We start from the raw sequence: 20,795 nt of genomic DNA, 5'->3' as shown, positions 1-20,795 counted from the left end.
ATAGATATGATACACATCATATATCTATCAAGAGGCAGATAATATAGCTAGATAGATAAATAGAAAGAGAGAGATAGATAAATATATAGACAGATGTGAATAACTGTAAGGGGGGGTCTATAATATTGATGTGGGTACAGCTATGAAAATATTCAGCTAAAAAAACAAATAAATGCTTGGTCACACAACAGACATTTTCTGGAATTCGGAAAGTGTTCAGATCAATACCAATGGATTTTCCATGACATGTAGCCATGTACTTGGTAATAACGGATTCATAGATACACTGAGCATAACTGTAGAAAACTGAGAAATAGGTTGGTCTGGATAAAATGCAAATGACAGTATGACATGGAAATGAGCAACATTAGAAAAATAAGGGCGATGATAAATGAAAATGATGGTAAGTAATATTGCAGAGTGAATCAGAAATAAATGTTTCCTGCGGAGAGACACTAAGGCTGTTGGCCACAATAAAATCCTGGAGTTACCGGAGACGTTCTCTGAAAACACAAACCTACAATATTATATCAAACACACAAACACACAAATGTTTGAATGCCAGAATATTGTTCCTACATAACCAAAACTTAAAACAACATAAAAAAAAAACATTTTATGCACTTGGAAGTAAAACACCCTGCACCCGCCCCCTGCATACCCCTTGTAAATTACATATGCCAGGTCTGAAACTACACAGCAATGGAGGAAGGAACAGTTCTCCAATACACAATGTGCAGTGATCAATCCAACAAATGATTCCTGAAAACATATATAGAATAGATACTGTATTAGTGAATATGTACACACAAAAGGCTATTGTTACTGCCATTAATGACTAAGGTGCATGTTGTCATTCTCAGCTTCATTGAGTCATCCATCCAGGCCTAACATACCATACCTCTATGACACAGAAGCAGTGAACCACTACCATGTTGATAGAGACCATGTAAGAGAATGGTCGAGATGGGTCAATATCATATGCAGACCTGTAGGATGTGTGGAGTACCTATCCCTGGGGCATCAAGGTATATGTGGCTCTGAGAAAACTAGCGGTTGGAACCTTTAACTGACCAGCGGGTGACAGTGGATGTATTCCAGAATACTCTAGACTCTTGATACCAAGCTTCAGCTAAGAGAGCATATGTGGTTTGAAAGTGTAACAGAGGCAGAAGCAACACCATGTGGGCATTTTATAACTTAGCCCATTTTCTTTAGGTACTCAGAGACACAGAATGCAATTGCAATGCAGTAAAGACCCCACATGGGAAAAAGGATAATACTATATCAGCAGTAAGGGGTTCCAATCCATAAACTACCAGGTCATCTGTAATGCACAGGGTATAATATACAATATGTCATCAAGCCACACAGGCCATGTCAGCACAACCCATATCTGGTACATATACACTTTTACCAGCAGTTTTATTGGAAGAGTTTCCACAAGGCCATCTTTTTGGTGATGCTGGATATGCCCTGAGGCTATGGCTAATGACACCAATTAGAACCCTTAGACCATGGCAGAAAATGCCTACAATAATGGTGTTTCACAGACCTGTGTCATTGTTCAATGTGTATTTGGCCTGCTAAGGGACAGTTTTTTCCTCACTGGATGTCTGCTGGTGACTGTAATATGACCATGGGACATGCAGTAAAGTCTTTGCAGTATGTGCAGTGTTACACAGCATGTGGGTAAACAAACAGTTCAGTAGGGCAAAGGGTGAAGTCCTAGAAGCAGGAGTTGCCTGATGAGGTGCCCAAAGAAGAGCTGACAGCAGTGGATGACTATGCCAGCTGGAAGCCAGAGCAATACACCATGCCACTGACTAAGAGGTAGCATTTGGTAGGAAGTATGGGTGAGAATAAACATTTCATAAAAAATTAAAAATGAGACCATGGAGGAACTCAAACTGGTATCCATGGCATGTTTGGTTACAGCACACTGACCCCTGAGGTTATCATCTTGCTTGGTGGAGCTGATAGCAACCAAAGTGGACTGTGCCATTGGTGATGAAGCCAATCCCTGACAAATGTGTTGGTGTCTGCCTGTCCATTGCTGGATTCCTGACTCTAGGGGGTGAGTTGCATAGGCACAAGATGTCCATGGAAGGGTGTAGAAAAGTAGTCATCACACAGCTGTTGTCTCCTACCAACTTCTTTGGAGTTAGACAGTTCCCCAACATCAGGCTGGCCTGTATCCACAGTGGAAAATCCTGATAACACAGCACCTGTAGAAACACCAAAACATTACACAAACTGAGGAACAACTCTTCACCATCACCTGCAGCCCAGTAATCCTTCTCCTATAGAACAGAGTGCTATGGAAAATTAATGCTTAAAATAACTTAGGCATTTCATCACCTTGCATTGCACAAGTAATGCACATATTAATTCCTATTCAGATAAACCCTCCTGGGGCATCACCACAGGGCATCTGTGATGCCACATACAACTCAGCACTCATGTTTAACACTCCACTATGGATGTCTGAATTGTTAGGACCCCTAAGTAGAGATGGCAGGAACTGCTTCATAGCTGTCATAGGTGGTTTTGTTAGTTGCCCAACCCCCATTTCTCTCCACAGCTGTATCACATGGGATGCCTTAGCTTGTGTCATAACAATAATGTTGCTGACCCTTCTTCACACTTGAGTTTATTTCCATTTCTAGACACCAACAATACCAATGTCATCTACAGCATACTGCCAAATATTCATAGGGAATACCTGAACAGTTCTACCATGTTGAACCACCCAATGACCATGCTCATAGAAGACCTGTAGCAGGATTTCATTGTCTATAAGGAAACATTTACTTTTGTGGTGTTTTTAACCTTTGGGCATAGCAACCCAACCTACAAGTGCATATAAATATGCATGTAAGATGTTGCAAGGTCACCCATGATATACTCCCATGCAGCTATAACTGCAACTGGCCAGTGTTGGCAAGACCCATATTCCACTGCAACAGGTATGAGGGAATACAAAAGTGAGGCTGACATTCATGTGGAGGTGTTATGTCTGTTCTTTCTATGGGTGTTTTGTTGACAAGTGGATCAACTGCTAAAGTAGTGTGAGATGGAAACCAGATGCACACATGGGTGTATATGGGACAGCTCATGTCAATCTGTATGTGTAAATGCCACATAGGTAAACATACTCATTGTGTACACTTTAGAGGATTACAACATTTGTCACTTGCATCTTGGTACACCCCTGACTGTGGAGGTGGCACAGATGCAGCACAAGATGTGGCTGCCAGTGACATGCATTGCACCATTGCTATGAATTTTAGCATATCCAGGCCCACTGTGAAAGCATGCATTATAGGACAAAGGACAGTATGTTGAATATCTCACAGGTAGGGATGGGCATGCAATAGGATATTACCCATGATTTGAATGCAGTCACCTCATATTGTACACAGACATCCCCCTGCCTGAAATTGAGTGTTAGCCCTCCCCCATACCAATGAAGGTAGCATAGGAAAGACACAGCACACCCTGGCTTGGATGTAAGATGGTAATGACCAAGCCTGCTACACAGGCTATAGACCACACATCCCATACAAGTAAGTCACATGAGTTCCCCATCCCCCACCTTATACTACTACTGTAAGTTCTCCATCTCCAACCTTATACAACTACTGTAAGTTCCCCACCCCTCACCTTATACAACTACTGTACGTTCCCCATCCCCCACCTCATACTACTACTGTAAGTTACCTATCCCCCACCTTATACTACTACTGTAAGTTCTCCATCCTCCACCTTATACTACTATTGTAAGTTACCCATCCCCCAACTTATACTACTACTGTAAGTAAACTATCCCTCACCTTATACTACTACTGTAAGTAACCTATCCCCCACCTTATACTACTACTGTAACTTCCCCATCCCTCACCTTATACTACTACTGTAAGTTACCTATCCCCCAACTTATACTACTAGTATTGCAAATGCTTTCCCCTACATCTGCAGTTAACAGGAAAGGGCATTTTTTCTGATATATGGATACAACAGTGAAACAGTATCACCCTATTGGGTTGTTGAATTCAAGACCAGCCACTCCATGTTTGCCTTTGGACTGTATTAGCTGGGTTTACCCCCAACAAACACAACTCTCAACACTAAGCTCACAGCTACCGTGTCAGTATTCCTAGCATCAAAACCAGTACTATCTATAGAACTTTTGCAGTATAATACACACTTTACAGAAGTAACCCTCATACAGATATACCACAACATCAATGTAACATCTGTGGGTTTAATTATCAGCAAGCAGAACACCTCCTAATACCTGTGCATCAACATTCATCATGTGGCACACACGGACTTCAGCCTACTGGTTGTAGAATGTAACCTGCAAAATATATACAGTATGCATTTCAGAACTGTGTGGTTTACTGAGCCCACCACATCACATCCCCTCCATGCTAGAACACCTTGTAGAGAGTCACCCACAGAAATGCACTGTTGTTTTCATGTGCACCCAGTATCTTAATCCAATAATGTATTACAATGACATGGATGTCATAAAACACCATACAAGTAAAACAGACGTTGTAGTAGTACAGCAAAAATGAAACAATTACCATCCCCCATTGACTTACTTCTTTCTAAGGGTGATTTTATTGTAGTAAGAAATGTACAGTGCATAAATAATTACTGTTTGCTGTAAAGCAACCTTACATAACACAAGGAAGACAACATTGCATGTGGTGGTTGTTATTGTACATTTGCAAGGCTTTTGGTATGGTACTTATGCTAATGACATTTTTTCAAAAGAATGTCCCCAAATCACGTTTAACTCATTAGGCAATTCTGCTATATAATACTAAGAGGTTGGTCAGCTTGATGAACTTCCAGTAGTATCTACGAAAGGCATTGAACATGTCCGGGTGGGTCACTGACCTAGAAGTAGATGAGGGAAAACATATTGTAGTGTCGTGGCCTATAAAGGCCCTGAAAAGCAAAACTATTCACAAGTGAAGACACTGTGATACTTGCACATGCTTTCCATGTCAGCACACATACCCTAACAGCATGATGCAATACCATCTATCTTCAGGAAGGTGTTATTGTGACAGTACTAGTTATGCAAATGTGTTGCCAAATGGGCCCAACAATGTGCATCTCATGCCAGCAATAGCAACTAGTGTGACAGTGAGATATTTCTCTAGAATGGTCATGGCTTCCACGACCCGGATAATGGCAAGGCTCCCAGGTGATGCCCTAAAGGAAGTACAGTTTTTCTTCTCTTGCTGTTTAGAGACTCTTGGGAAGGTCCCCATTATACAGTGGATACCTGGTACAGTCTTGCCAGGATGATGACTGCTACTGCTGTTATAAATTGCTCTGGTGAGCAGTACCACCTCCACCTTATTGGACTAAGGAGACTCCATCCTGACCTTCTGAGACAATGAAAAGAAGAGTTCAAAAAACACCTCTCATGCCTATTGTAAGTATGCAGGGCTGTCTTGTTATTTTCCTTATATTTAAACAAGTCATTGTTGAACATGTAATTAATGTGTGCTGCATTATTTGTTCTTCTTTTACAGTTTACAAGAAAATAGCAGAGGCTGCCCTCCTGTAGCAGAGAAGAATGGAACAGATCAACAGGCACAGGATATGTATGATTTACTTTCCTGTCATGGATTATTTAGATAATTCAGAGCTGGTTAATGGCAACCACTGGTGCAGTCTGTGTAGCTTACAGGAAATAACACTGTTATGGTCATTTGTACAGTGCTCAAACACTATAGATATATAATGCTTTGTACAGTAGCATGCAAAAATCTGGATTTTCATGGTATACACTCATTAGTTATGTGTAGGGACATGACAGGCTGTGTCTTCTTGAACAGAATACCTGTACACAGTGTCATGGTGGTCGATATGCTGGATGGGTGCTACATCCCCATGCTGTTCAGACTGACTCTGGCCAGGTGTACATGGGGTGGGAAGGTGAGATGGGGGTTTGTATGGGCTGTGATGGAGTTGGGGTGCAGATTCTTTAAGGATGCATGGTAACATATTATCCATGTACCACCCTATCATATGTCCATGATGGTGACACCTTCAAATGGCATACCTTTACACTTGTGCAATACCCATCTTGTGTTTCCTGCTGCATAGCAAAAAAACTTATTGTGTTTGCCAAGCACCTGCTGCTTCCTGTCTATATTGGTAATGATAGGTTTTCTGCCTGTAGTATAGCACATTACCATCACAGGTGCTTAAGGTTCCATACATGCATCCTGTGTCCAAACCTACTTGGCATGCCGTTGACTATATCCCTTATAAATTGGCAATAGAGCCACAATCACTCAAGCCCCCTGAGGCCTACTACATACAACATCCCCATCTTACAGCTGTAGCCTTAATCCTATCCCACCCACCTTCAAAATGAGGACAGTGTTGCTGTAATCCAGAAGAATATCAAGAATATCATACAGAAAGATCATTATTTTACCTGTGCAGACTTACTGATGATACCACAGTCATGTATTTAACAGCTGATTAGTTTTCTAGTAGATACCAGTATGAGCAATTGCAAGAAACATTCATGGTAAATGATTTTGCATTCCATTCCTCTGTCTCTCTCACCCCCCCCCCCACAGTTTGTTGCTATCCTTTCTTTATATATTCTCTTTTTGTTTGTTTGATTTCTATCCAAGTGGGAAATTGGTGGAGTTGGGGCAGTCGGTGGACTGATGGTGCAAATCTCACACTGACTGCCCAGTGAGGCTCCTCCTGTGATTAATACAGCACACTGCTGCCTGACACTGCCTTCAGCAGCATTTGAGGAAGGGCCAGAAAATGTCTGTTGTGTGACCAAGTTGACTTCTTCCTTGATCGGTCCCAAGCAATATCATGTCAGAAGTGGGTTACTCACCCTATTCTTATCATGGTTTTCCCCTTCCTTGGTGTCTCCTCCTTCTCATGTTCATTGCCCAAGCCTCTTCATCCTCAACTGCCATCTCTCTTTCTGTATGTCTATATAACCCCTGTCAGTTTCCTCCCACCTTGTGGTAATGCCTCCCCCTTGGTCTTTGTGTTTATGTATGTGTCTTGGCTTCCATGTCTCTACCCTCTTTCAGTCTCCTGTCTTTCTGTTACATCCTTGCACATCTATCCTTCTTAAAAAAAAATGGGTGCTTGTTCAACAGAAAAAGTATACTTGTCCTCTGCTACCCACTCTCCTTTTCCCTCTGTCCTTGAGTATGTCCTTCTGTTTGCTCTACTCCCTTTCCGATTTTCTTACACACCCATTTCCTTTCCACATCAATCAATAAACTATATTAAGGCAATGTTGGGAGCCACTTGCTGTGGCTTCCAGCAATTCTAGTAGAGTGAAAAGGTCATGCATGTGCTCATGCCTAGGCACGTGTATGCTACCTGCTCACTAGTGGTATACGTGACATTCCAAGCTGCAGCCACAGGAAACACTGATACCACTGATCCTGTCTTTGCTCTGAGTGGATTTCTTAATTTGTTTCTCCTTGGTCTAGGAGATTTCTTCTAGTCAATTGATAATTTCTGTTGAGTCACATTACTGAACTCACTTCTCTACAGTGGCCTTTGTGCAGTAGTAAAAGGCATGATTCAGAATCTCAGGAATTGTTCAACACTCATAATTTAAATGATCCATTTTATTTAAATTTGTGACTATCCATTATATAAAAATACTTTGATTTTAGTCTGAAAAGTGACTGACAAGTGTAGCCATGGATAATTATGAAAAATGTACATAGTTTCATTTATAGGCAACAGTTCTGACAATTTATATTAATTCACAGGATAACATCACCAACATTGAAAGTGTTCACTGCCCAAGTCATTATAGCACAGTCAGAGACAGATCATGCTCAAATGGGTCCCTAGGCAGCATAATGGAACTGGACCCCTCCACCCTTGTAGTCTTACCAGTATCTGTCATTACAGGGCTGTCTCTACCCAATTACCAAAAAATGGTGTTCAGACCAGGCATTGTACACACTATTTAATATTCTATTTTATTTTGCAGTGATCACAGAGAATTAGATTTCATTTAAAAGTTTTATTTAAATTTTTACAGAGAAACTTTCCCCCGGATTTACTAATCTTCCATGCTGGACTAATCTAGTCCTGCACAGAAGCGGCAGTTTAAGAGGAAGACGGCAGCACGCCATACATATTAATGAAGGCACGTTGCCTGAACTCCTAATGCTACACAGAGCGTGGACGAGTGCAGGGGGCGTGTCTGATAGCAGAGCTCTCAGAATAAACACACCCCTGCAAAGTAGAACAGAAGAATGTGAAAATAAATGAGCGAGACTGCTCATAAGTGTCCGCATATCCCCACCAACAGTCCCCATGTGTTCAACAGCAACAGTACAGTCAAATAAAACGAAGAAACCCTTTTATTTATTTTTTTAAAACCCCGAGTACAGCTAACTGTAGGTGCGCGGGTTTGCCCATTGCTTAGCTACGGTTAAAGCAGCTCAAAAAACTGAAGAGGATAACAAGGAATATATATGCAAATGAAGCAGCACAGCAAGAGTGTAATGTTTAGAGCATCCGTGTAATGAACAGGCATTCCTGGTTTGAGTCCCATTGCAGCACATATCATTTTCCATGTGAAATCTGTATATGAACATATTTTTACATCTTTTTGCCATATAACCCACATTATAACATTTAAATGTGAACTGGAGTACTGCATTAAATGCACATGTGAAGTGTCAGTGTCAAAATTAATAAGGCACTAGTAAGCAGGGTTAAGCAAAAATAAGCAGTAGTAAACATGTTTAAGTGCGTTTGTATGGGGTAAGCATTGCTTGCACAGATTAAGCAAAGCAGAAGCTAGCTGAGTGTAAGAAATTCCAAGCCACAAACGAAAAAACTGTTGAACCAAAAGAGCGTAACAACGAACAAGAACACTATAAGAGACTACTTCGTAAAATAAACAGACGTTTAATGACTCCAAATTAATGTTAGCGCTTTCGGCTAAATCGAATATTTAGCCTTCCTCAGACAAACAGCAGAACAGGAAATGACATTTCTTAAAATACATGTATAGAACCAATTGAAATAAAGTGCATTTAGTAATTAAATGTAACTAAGGTTACCTTAAAGTAGTGTAATCCATTGCAAACATAAACCTTAAATAAAGGTAAAGATATAGTGCCTCTATAGGCATTGCAACGGAACAGCAAGTGATACTTTGTTGCAAGTAACTCCATTCATCAAAATATTTACACAGATGTTAAACTCTATACTTGCTAGATTATTTAATCATACAACTTGCTTCATACTTATATGATATGTTAAAAATATTATAAAAACAGTGAATAAAAAATATTTGTGTATATATTGAATTAATTATTACAAAAAATATTTCCACATTTTGGAACATTATTTCCACATTTAAAAATTAAAAATACTAATTAATTTTGCCCGTGGAATTCCTATACAGTAGTCATAGAATAATACAATTTTACATTAATACATTCTGTTAGGGAATGATTGGTGTTAGGTCTATTTCATATCAAAATATGAGAAACCTCCCCTGTATGTGTTATCTATTATACGATAACCATTTTAATACACATTTTATTGATAGATTATCATTGATGCCAGGTAATAAATGTGCTCTAGTTCGTACCTGCCACATCAATTCATCTATCTCTAACCTAATTTGCCAGGGGCCACCCATTAGATCTGGCATTCTTTGTTGAACTATAACAAAGTTGAAGGAATGCCCTATATTGCTAATAATATGCTTAGCTAAGGCATTGTTCACATCCCTTCTGCTAATAGCATAAATGTGTTCGTGTATTCTGGTCTTAAATCTACGCTCTGTCTTGCCAATGTAGAAAGCTTCACATTGGTTACACAGAGCAGCGTATACCACAGATTTTGATTCACAGTTATAATGCTTGTTTATTTTATATGTCCTATCTTTAATGTTGAACTGAGTGCCCACTCTAATAAATTTACATTCTGCACAGGCACCACATTTGTACATTCCCTTGGGGCGCTGAGAAATAAACTTTTTTGGTGCCCTTTCCAAAATAGCTTTAAGGTTTTGGCCTCTCCTGTATGTTATGTTGGGTTTATCACCTAGTGATGTGGACAAAGTACTGTCGTGATTAATTACATCCCAATTCTTATACAGGATCTCCCTAATTTTTTGAAAATCTAGCGAGAAAGTGTGTAAAAAAGACACATTATAATTAGTGTCCTTACTTCTATCTCTGGTTGGCAGACTAACCGGAATTAGTGCCAGTTCTGAGGAAGGCTAAATATTCGATTTAGCCGAAAGCGCTAACATTAATTTGGAGTCATTAAACGTCTGTTTATTTTACGAAGTAGTCTCTTATAGTGTTCTTGTTCGTTGTTACGCTCTTTTGGTTCAAGAGTGTAAGAAATTGTAACCTGAGGTTAGCAGTGCTTACTATTGCGCAAACCCACGCATACCTGCTAACAACTGCTTTAAAGTGCCTTAATCACGCTGTAGCCAATGGCCCATGTTCTGCCCAGCAACAAAATAAACTGCCTCTGCAAGGCTTAAACTCAGGACCCTGTACACGATAGTCACAGTAGTTAACCACCAGGCCATCATAGCAATAGATATGGATGAGGTATCAGCAAACTGATCCTCACAACAGGAAAGTCAAACCAAACATGTGAACTGAATCTATGTACAGTGTGATGTTGGATAACATGCCACAGAAGATAAATATGCAAACTGGAGTACTGCAGTAAGCATAGATCTGAGGTGTGATTGTATAAAGTGTAGAATTCCCCAGGTCCCCATACACTGTATGTACAAATGAATCATGGATACCAGACACATATATAGCTTATAATGAAGAATAACTCATTGCCAAATGGCAAATATAGTGCTAATTAACTATTAAGCAATGCTAACTGCAACACAGCTCAAGTTAGTAAGTGTAAGCAATGTGTAGTGGAGCCAATTCAATCTGCATAGTGGTATACCTCTTTAAGCAGTGCCACCCTAATGTAAGCAGGTGTGTCCATAGCTTAGCCTTTTCAAAACTGGTCAATCATGGGAAAGTGTGGGAAAATGGCCATATTTAAACCACACAGGTGGGAATACTTCTCATAACTGGTTGTAGCTTCCTACTGCAGGCAAAATGGCTGGTATGGGTGAAGGCACTCGATTTAGAGTGCAGAGCTGGGGCATCCAGGAGTCACAAATCATGGTATGGCTCCTGGTAAAACACCATGATCACAGACTACTGCAGGGCCAGTACCAGGGCTCACAGTATAAAACAGAGGCCTGGGACAGTCTCACCCGTGACCTCACTAGTGCCACAGGTATCCCCCAGACTGGTGAGCAGGTCAGGCACCACCATGCTGACCTGAAGTGATGGAGGGAGGATGTACTGGAACAGTGGATCCAGGAGTCTCGGCAGATGTCCAATACCCCAGGACTGACTAAGTACTCATTCTACTAAGTAGTAAATAATTGCCTAGCTTGTGTATACTATGGATAGGTATGGCTAAATATCACTGCACTTCTCTGACAGCTGCAGATGAGCAGGCTATGAACCAGCAAGCCCATGATGCTAAGCTGCAAAGGCTGCGTCACGAGGCAGGTTTGTAATCAGGTTTGTGCCTAGATTGTGATGGTGTCAGGTAGGCCTTGTTATGTAACAGATACATCGCATTGTGTCAGTTGGGGTCTGTACCCCCTAGGGATTATGTACAGAGTGTAGATAGAGGCTGCTGACCTATACATCTGCATTACATACTGTTGACTGTCTAGTATGCTGTGGCCCAGTCTGTCATTACTGCAGAGGGGAACCTGTCACCCGTCAACAGTTCTGAGGAAGGCTAAATATTCGATTTAGCCGAAAGCGCTAACATTAATTTGGAGTCATTAAACGTCTGTTTATTTTACGAAGTAGTCTCTTATAGTGTTCTTGTTCATTGTTACGCTCTTTTGGTTCAAGAGTGTAAGAAATTGTAACCTGAGGTTAGCAGTGCTTACTATTGCGCAAACCCACGCATACCTGCTAACAACTGCTTTAAAGTGCCTTAATCACGCTGTAGCCAATGGCCCATGTTCTGCCCAGCAACAAAATAAACTGCCTCTGCAAGGCTTAAACTCAGGACCCTGTACACGATAGTCACAGTAGTTAACCACCAGGCCATCATAGCAATAGATATGGATGAGGTATCAGCAAACTGATCCTCACAACAGGAAAGTCAAACCAAACATGTGAACTGAATCTATGTACAGTGTGATGTTGGATAACATGCCACAGAAGATAAATATGCAAACTGGAGTACTGCAGTAAGCATAGATCTGAGGTGTGATTGTATAAAGTGTAGAATTCCCCAGGTCCCCATACACTGTATGTACAAATGAATCATGGATACCAGACACATATATAGCTTATAATGAAGAATAACTCATTGCCAAATGGCAAATATAGTGCTAATTAACTATTAAGCAATGCTAACTGCAACACAGCTCAAGTTAGTAAGTGTAAGCAATGTGTAGTGGAGCCAATTCAATCTGCATAGTGGTATACCTCTTTAAGCAGTGCCACCCTAATGTAAGCAGGTGTGTCCATAGCTTAGCCTTTTCAAAACTGGTCAATCATGGGAAAGTGTGGGAAAATGGCCATATTTAAACCACACAGGTGGGAATACTTCTCATAACTGGTTGTAGCTTCCTACTGCAGGCAAAATGGCTGGTATGGGTGAAGGCACTCGATTTAGAGTGCAGAGCTGGGGCATCCAGGAGTCACAAATCATGGTATGGCTCCTGGTAAAACACCATGATCACAGACTACTGCAGGGCCAGTACCAGGGCTCACAGTATAAAACAGAGGCCTGGGACAGTCTCACCCGTGACCTCACTAGTGCCACAGGTATCCCCCAGACTGGTGAGCAGGTCAGGCACCACCATGCTGACCTGAAGTGATGGAGGGAGGATGTACTGGAACAGTGGATCCAGGAGTCTCGGCAGATGTCCAATACCCCAGGACTGACTAAGTACTCATTCTACTAAGTAGTAAATAATTGCCTAGCTTGTGTATACTATGGATAGGTATGGCTAAATATCACTGCACTTCTCTGACAGCTGCAGATGAGCAGGCTATGAACCAGCAAGCCCATGATGCTAAGCTGCAAAGGCTGCGTCACGAGGCAGGTTTGTAATCAGTCTGCATGTACTGTCATAACAAATAAATATAAGAGCCTTAGAAAGTATTGTGCCAGTAGAAATAAATGTACAATAGTCTGTGAATAAAGGTATAAACCCTGGAGTGCTTCTGTTTACTCTTCTCTCATATTTTGGCGATCTGTTCCATACTATAAATAATACTGTTGTATCTTGAGCAGTGTCACTCACACCGTGGTATGCAGATAAAATGGGCATGAAGTTCTGAATAACAATATTGGAAGTGCCAAGAGGTCAGTTATATTGTACAAGATAGGGAGACTTAGAAAACAGTCAAAAGCTCTACATCAGTTCCCTGATAGCACAGTGTACTGTGATGTTAGCTATAATATTTTGTCACACACAGCAGGGGTTTGAATCCTGGGAGTGCTACTAAGTTGTATGCATAATCATACCCCACAACTGTACAGATTTTGATAAAATGTTCGGATAGAAAGCTGCATGCATAATTACACCCGACTGTACAGAATTTGCTAGAATGTTCAAATTGAAAGTTATATGCATATTCATACCCCACAACTGTTCCAATCTGCCCAGCATGTTCAGATAAATGGCCCTTATCACCAGCTTGGTACCCTGCTCTCCTGAAAATCCAGCATGATGTTCCAAGAATTGTAGGCAGCTGTCAATCACATATAACTGATATTCAAACGTGTACATAGTCAGTGAGTATATGGAAACAAACCTGTCATTCTATCACCTCACCCAAAGTGTATGACAGCAATTCTCAACATATGTTGCATTAACACCTGCAGCCTATCACGACTGTATGTAAGACACAGGTCACGTATATAATAATTTATAAACATACTAGTGTACAATATAAAGCCATTGTGTAATGTAATAATACATGTAAGGAAAAGACCACTGCAGTGATTAAGAATGTTGTGAAAACTACAAGGATATATTAGTTGTTAATTGAACTCTCTCTCTCACCCCTACCATATGTGCATAATAACCCAATGACACTCTTCAAATGGTATGTGTACACTCCAACCTTTTGTTGGGACATATGTCCTAATGGTTTATAAATATTCACATTTGTTTCTATGCATGTGCCATGTGAAAATACACCCATATTGGTGACCTGTTGCCATCAATGAAACCTGCATGCTCCTGTAATGGCCACTGTTGTTCCATATATGCATGTGATCTGCTTGCTCTACATCTGTGTTAATTCTGGTGTGTTGGGTTATTAAGAATACCTATGCATGCTGTTATAACTAATCCTGAATGCTGGTGACTGTTACTAACCCATATCTGTCATAAACCTATGACAACACAGCTAGTATGGGAAGGCCGGTCCCACCTCAGCTGGCCATGGCACTGGGCACCAGCACATCTAGGGCCCAGTCTGGTACCTCCTCCTCCATGGGCCCTGTGCCACCTTCGGGTGGAACAGCTGCAGGGGATGTGGCTTGCCCCCTCCATTGGAGTGGGTGCAGAGGGGAACCTGTCACCCGTCAACAGGTCTAGGCCGTGGTGCATAAGGATCTCAATCTGGAGTATTGACAGCATCTACGCCTGCTTGAGGGCCGAGTGGCACTCTTAGAAAGTGAGCCTACCCCATCCTACACAGCCCCCAGCACAGTCACCTTCAGGGCTGTGAAGGTGCAGTGGTGACTGCCCATGGATGGGGACCTTAGTCCCACTGTTTCCAGTTGGGGGCTCATGGGCTTGCGACTTTTAAACACCCCTCCCCATCCAAGGTGTTTACCCCTTGTGTCTTATACCAGCCCTGTATGCATCTTGTGTGTCTTGTCTATTAACCTACCCAACCAACCACCCCAAATATACCTACTAACCTTCCACAACATCCCACTCTCACCTTAAAAAAAGAAAAAAAGGGCAATTTGTTCCCACAAAGAAGTCTCGCCCCATAAATAGCTGTCCATTTTGCACACATGCCCACTGGATACATGTAATATGGTCTAATTGGCATCACAATGAATATATGTTGTCCTCACCCCTCTCCCAGGGGTTTCAGGGTCCAAATGTTCCTGCAAATATAATGTATATGAACAGCTATTGCTGTAGAAGAAATGGGCAGCTATGGACATTTCCTATACCCTTCCTGCACATGCCTAGCTATTTTCCCTACTGTCTTTCCCTCTTTGTGCCCCACTTTCCACCACTTTCCTATCAACCTCTTTTTCTTTTCTTTTAAAGGAATTAGCACGAGGGTAAGCGGCAGTAAGCACTTTTAAGCAGCATTAAGCGGGTTTGCATGGGTTTGCGCAGGGGTAAGCTATGCCTGCGCAGGTTGAAGAATCTGATGCTAACTGACTGTAAGAAAACATAAGCAGAGGTTGGCAGTGCTTACCGTCGTGCATACTCGCACAAACCCGCTTACAACTGCTTAAAAGTGCCTTAATCACTCTGTAGCCAACGTTCCATGTTCTGCTCAACAACAAAATAAACTGTCTCTGCTAGTATCAAACCCAGGACACTGCACACCATAGCCAAAGTGATTTACCAATAAGCCACCTCACATATACATATCCTTGATGTATTCACAAAGATATCATCCAGCCTAGTCATTCAACAGTACAGAGAATGTATTCCAACATGTAGATGTATGTGTGTGAGTGAATATATTAATGTTTAAAGAGGTACAACATATACATATATGTGTGTGTGTGTGTGTGTGTGTGTGTGTGTGTGTGTGTGTGTGTGTGTGTGTATATATATATATATATATATATATATATATATATATATATATATATATATATATGTATATATAAATATATTTCTGAACATATACACATGCAAATGCCTACATCTATAGATATATATGTCCACATCTACATGTCTAAATATATACGGCAGGTTATATATATATATGTCAGCATATATATATATATATATATATATATATATATATATACATATACATCATAGGTATATACAGACATATATCTGTAGATAATAGGGAAATAACAAAACATATATGTCCTCATGCAACGTTAATGGGGTTGAGAGGCCCCACACAATATACGACTGGTACGAATAGGTATACCCCCCCAGCCAAACATTATCCCCTTGTAATACAGTACCAAGTGTTGTAGATCCCATAACCAGGACCAGACACGACATGGCCATCTCTAGGATACATATACACAGACACATATATGCAGTTACAGGTGTATATATATATATGTAACTACACATACACACACACAGATTTGTACAGTAATATACATATGTAGTACGTGCATAAAATATGGAGCAGCCAGTATTCCTACAGTCGCCACCTTACCAACTGGAAACTGTATGAGCCATCCATATGAATGACATTCATAACCTGCAACATATACCCACAGAGATATCAAAGGGTATAACACCATACACAGGTGTGCAAAAATGAATGTGAAAGCTTTATTTGTGCACTATGACAGTTGTATATGCCATGCCATATAGCTGTTTAGACACTGACATCCATATGAACAGTGTAATGCAACTGTGAAACAGTTATACTTAGACAATAGTCTGGAAAGGTTGACAAATGTTGCTGTCCAGGCTGAGGTCTTCAAGTATTATATCAGTAATGACAGACTGGGCCACAGCATACTAGACAGTCAACAGTATGTAATGCAGATGTATAGGTCAGCAGCCTCTATCTACACTCTGTACATAATCCCTAGGGGGTACAGACCCCAACTGACACAATGCGATGTATCTGTTACATAACAAGGCCTACCTGACACCATCACAATCACACTGACAAACAGAACATCCCATATGGCAGGAGGCAGTAGGCCTGCATTTACCCAAGGTGGATTGTATGGTAAAGTACATCCAGATACCTTAAGGCAGCTTATCGCAGATACCCACACATATTGTAACAGCCTAGGTTAGTCATGGTGCACCCCCTTACACTCATTAATACTGGGCCATATACCACTGTTACATACACTGGCCTCTGGAGTGCATTAGGGCACACATTTATTGTGTAGGTGAAACCCACACATATATGGCCCCAACCCCCCAGTATGTGTGGGGGACACAACAGCAGTGGAGTGATGGCAGGAATGACAGCATGACATACACACAGCCCACTGCATACAACCCCCGACAGCATGTCATATGTGCAAAGCCCAGTATGTAGGTGGAGGGCAAAGGCTGGAACACAGGCACATGTGTAAAACTGTTGTCGTGCAGTAAGCAAGATATGTGTACATATCTATATGGATATATGTATAGTTATATAGACATATATCTTCACCATATGTTCTGCACATGGAGTGGAGCCCAACCTCAGACCCAAAAGTCCCAACCTCTGAGTGCAAAGTGATGTCACGTATGTAGTGCATGTATATTTGTAGACTATTGCTACTCTAATTGAGAATGTCTTCACAGAAATAGTGTGTGTTGGAGGCCACATCTGCTGTAAACATGTGTGCCATTGGATTCTTACAGACATCCTAAGGTCATCATAGTACAGTACCACTGCTAGCATGGTAATGCCCCTGTGGACTACAGCTGTGATATGGCCAATATATGTGGTCAGTCTGACACACTGGGGTCAGTCCAGGGGTATACACAGAACCCCTTCATGCAAGATATGTGGACCAGGCCTGTCAATGTGGATGTTAGCAGACATGTAGATGGGCATAATACGTACATACTGGCATACATTTGCCCCCATAGGTTACGCATTCGTACACCCCTGTCTGTCCTGACACTTAATAACTGCTGGTACAGAGGTGCCATGGCCACATACTATCCACTAGCTACTGACATACATCTGAACAGCATCCCACTGCATTGTCTGACATACACGACTGTTATGGTGGCCAGGCAGCAGTACATCTGGCAAATATCTGGACATGACATCTCACTGGATAAGTACAGTAAGCTGTTAGGCATATAACAAAGCACAGTGCAGGCTACAGGCAGACTGACCCAACACTGGGCTACATCTCTTATGTGGGAATACACATGTACCTGCATAGATAGCAGGCTCTACAGGCCCTTCAACACCATCCCCCAGTCTGGAAACATAGATTAACATACAAATCCAGCCATAAATCCCTATGCCACTTGATGGTTTGCTACATGGCTTACTGACAGAACCCATACTGCAGGTGTAACTGACTCCAAGTCCATCCCCAGACATGTGACAAGTGGAGTACCTCAGGGTTCAGTCCTGTGACCACTTTTGTTTGGCATCTACATCTCTGAAGTACAGGCCAACAGTACGGTACTCTGGCTAACAAAGGTAACAGATGACTGCAAAATGGGAGTCATTATGAGCCTAACTGTACTGCATGATATGTTACTGATACCAGCCTGACATCATACAGGTGGGATGGAGTACTGTTAACATCTTGTGCCCATGATGTGTAATGTCCTGGTTTAGGGATCTGCAACAGTTTGTAGTGTATTGCAGGGCAGACGTGTTTGGCTGTGTGTGTGGGAGGGGTACCTATTCATGCATGATGCATGTGTTTGTGCCTGTCAACCCCATTAATGGTGCATGTGGACATATATGTTTCTTCTATGTTCCCACTTTATCTACAGATGTATGTCTGTATATACCTATATAGATATAAATATCCACTTACATATATGTGTGTATATATATATATATATATATATATATATATATATATATATACATTTATATATATATATACATATATATATATATATCTACATATATCAATAGGTTGTATCAGTTTAGACATTAATATATTTTCACACACACATACATCTACATGTTGGAATACATTCTCTGTATTGTTGAATGACTGGGCTGGATGTTATGTTTGTGAATACAGCAGGGTTATGTATATTTGAGATGGTGTAGAGATAAATCACATTGGCTAGGGTGTGCATGGTCCTGGGTTCTAGCCTAGCAGAGGCTGTTTATTTTTTTGCTAGGTAGAACAAGGGCCGATGCATACAGAGTGATTAAGGCACTTTAAACCAGTTGTATGCAGGTTTGATTGGGTTTGCGCAGAGGTAAGCACTGCTAATCTGCTTACAGTTTCTTATACTCAGCTGCTGAATTGCGTAACCCGTGTAGGCATTGCTTAGCTCTGTGCAAACCCATGTATACTTACAACTGCTTAAAAGTGCCTCAGTCACTCTGTAGCCAATGTCCCTTGTTCTGCTCAGCAACAAAATAAACTGCCTCTCCAAGACTCGAACTCAGGAGCCTGCATTCCATACACAAACTGATTTGCCACTAAACCATGGCAGATATACATAACCTAAAGTTTTCACAAACATATCATGCAGCACAATCAATCAACAGTACAGAAAATGTATTATTATCACACCACATAACCTGTTAATGCAAGAAGTCTGGACAAAGTATGTCACACTGTGGGTACAAATAAGTATATATGTAAACTAATGCTCTGATACACTTAAAATGTTACTAGTTACATGGTTGTATGTATTAGAACATATATGTAGAAGGAGATGAAGTCTGAAACACAAAAGTGTTGCCACTAGTTCCTGACTTCAATGCTGCGATCATCCATGACAATTGCCAAGTGAATGAGGAACAGGCCAAAATATGAGCCGAACATGCATGGACATATGGACAGATATATATATCTGTAAATGTAGACAGATAGACAGCTGTATGTAGATATATATATATATATATATATATATATATATATATATATATATATATATTAATGTATGACTCATAGATAATAATATAACAGCAATTGTATATAGATACATACATATGTTCATATGTATGTATATATATATATATATATATATATATATATATATATATATATATATATATATATATATATATATATATACACACACATATACACAGATGTATATATCTATTGATACATATATATATATATATATATATATATATATATATATATATATATATATATATATATACATATATATATATATATATATATATAAAACTATATGAGATATATATAGGTACATACACATATACACACACAAAAGGTATCAGTAGCCATACATATGTAGAAGTAGTGTGGAAGTACTGGGTACAATGTATATCCCTCAGTCACAAGCCCTTCAACTGGCATCGGTGAAATTTGTAGTGTGGCAACCATTCCCACAATTGAGAATATCGACATTAAACATATACCCACCCACAATTCAAAGGACATGACACGATGCACATGTATGCATACATAGATAACCTTTATTCCTGTACTATACAATAATGTATGCCAGTACTCACACCACATAAGGTTGAAATATGTAATCAGTCATGAATGCAAGGCCCACACAAAACAGTAGAATGCAAGCAATGTGTATATATACCATACTATGCTGTCCAGGCCAAGGCTTTCAATTAGTACAACAGTAGGAACAGTATTTGCCTTCAGGATATGTAACAATCAACAATTACAGATGTAGTCCAGCAGCCTCCAATTACACCCTGTAATCAAGCCTTAGGGAGAAAAGTAGCACATGTTAATGTCACAGTATCTTGTACATAACATTGCTTAACATAACATCTCACTATCACACTGAATGACCCTCTTATTAACAGTTATATCACTGAAAAGGTGCCATAGCTTAGGTTAAAGGCATAGAACCCCCCCCCATAAAAGGC

This window comes from Protopterus annectens, chromosome 8.part1 (genome assembly GCF_019279795.1).
Source record: "Protopterus annectens isolate FY-2018-M chromosome 8.part1, PAN1.0, whole genome shotgun sequence".
Taxonomy (NCBI): Eukaryota; Metazoa; Chordata; order Ceratodontiformes; family Protopteridae; genus Protopterus; species Protopterus annectens.
Note: the sequence above shows the minus strand (reverse complement) of the source record.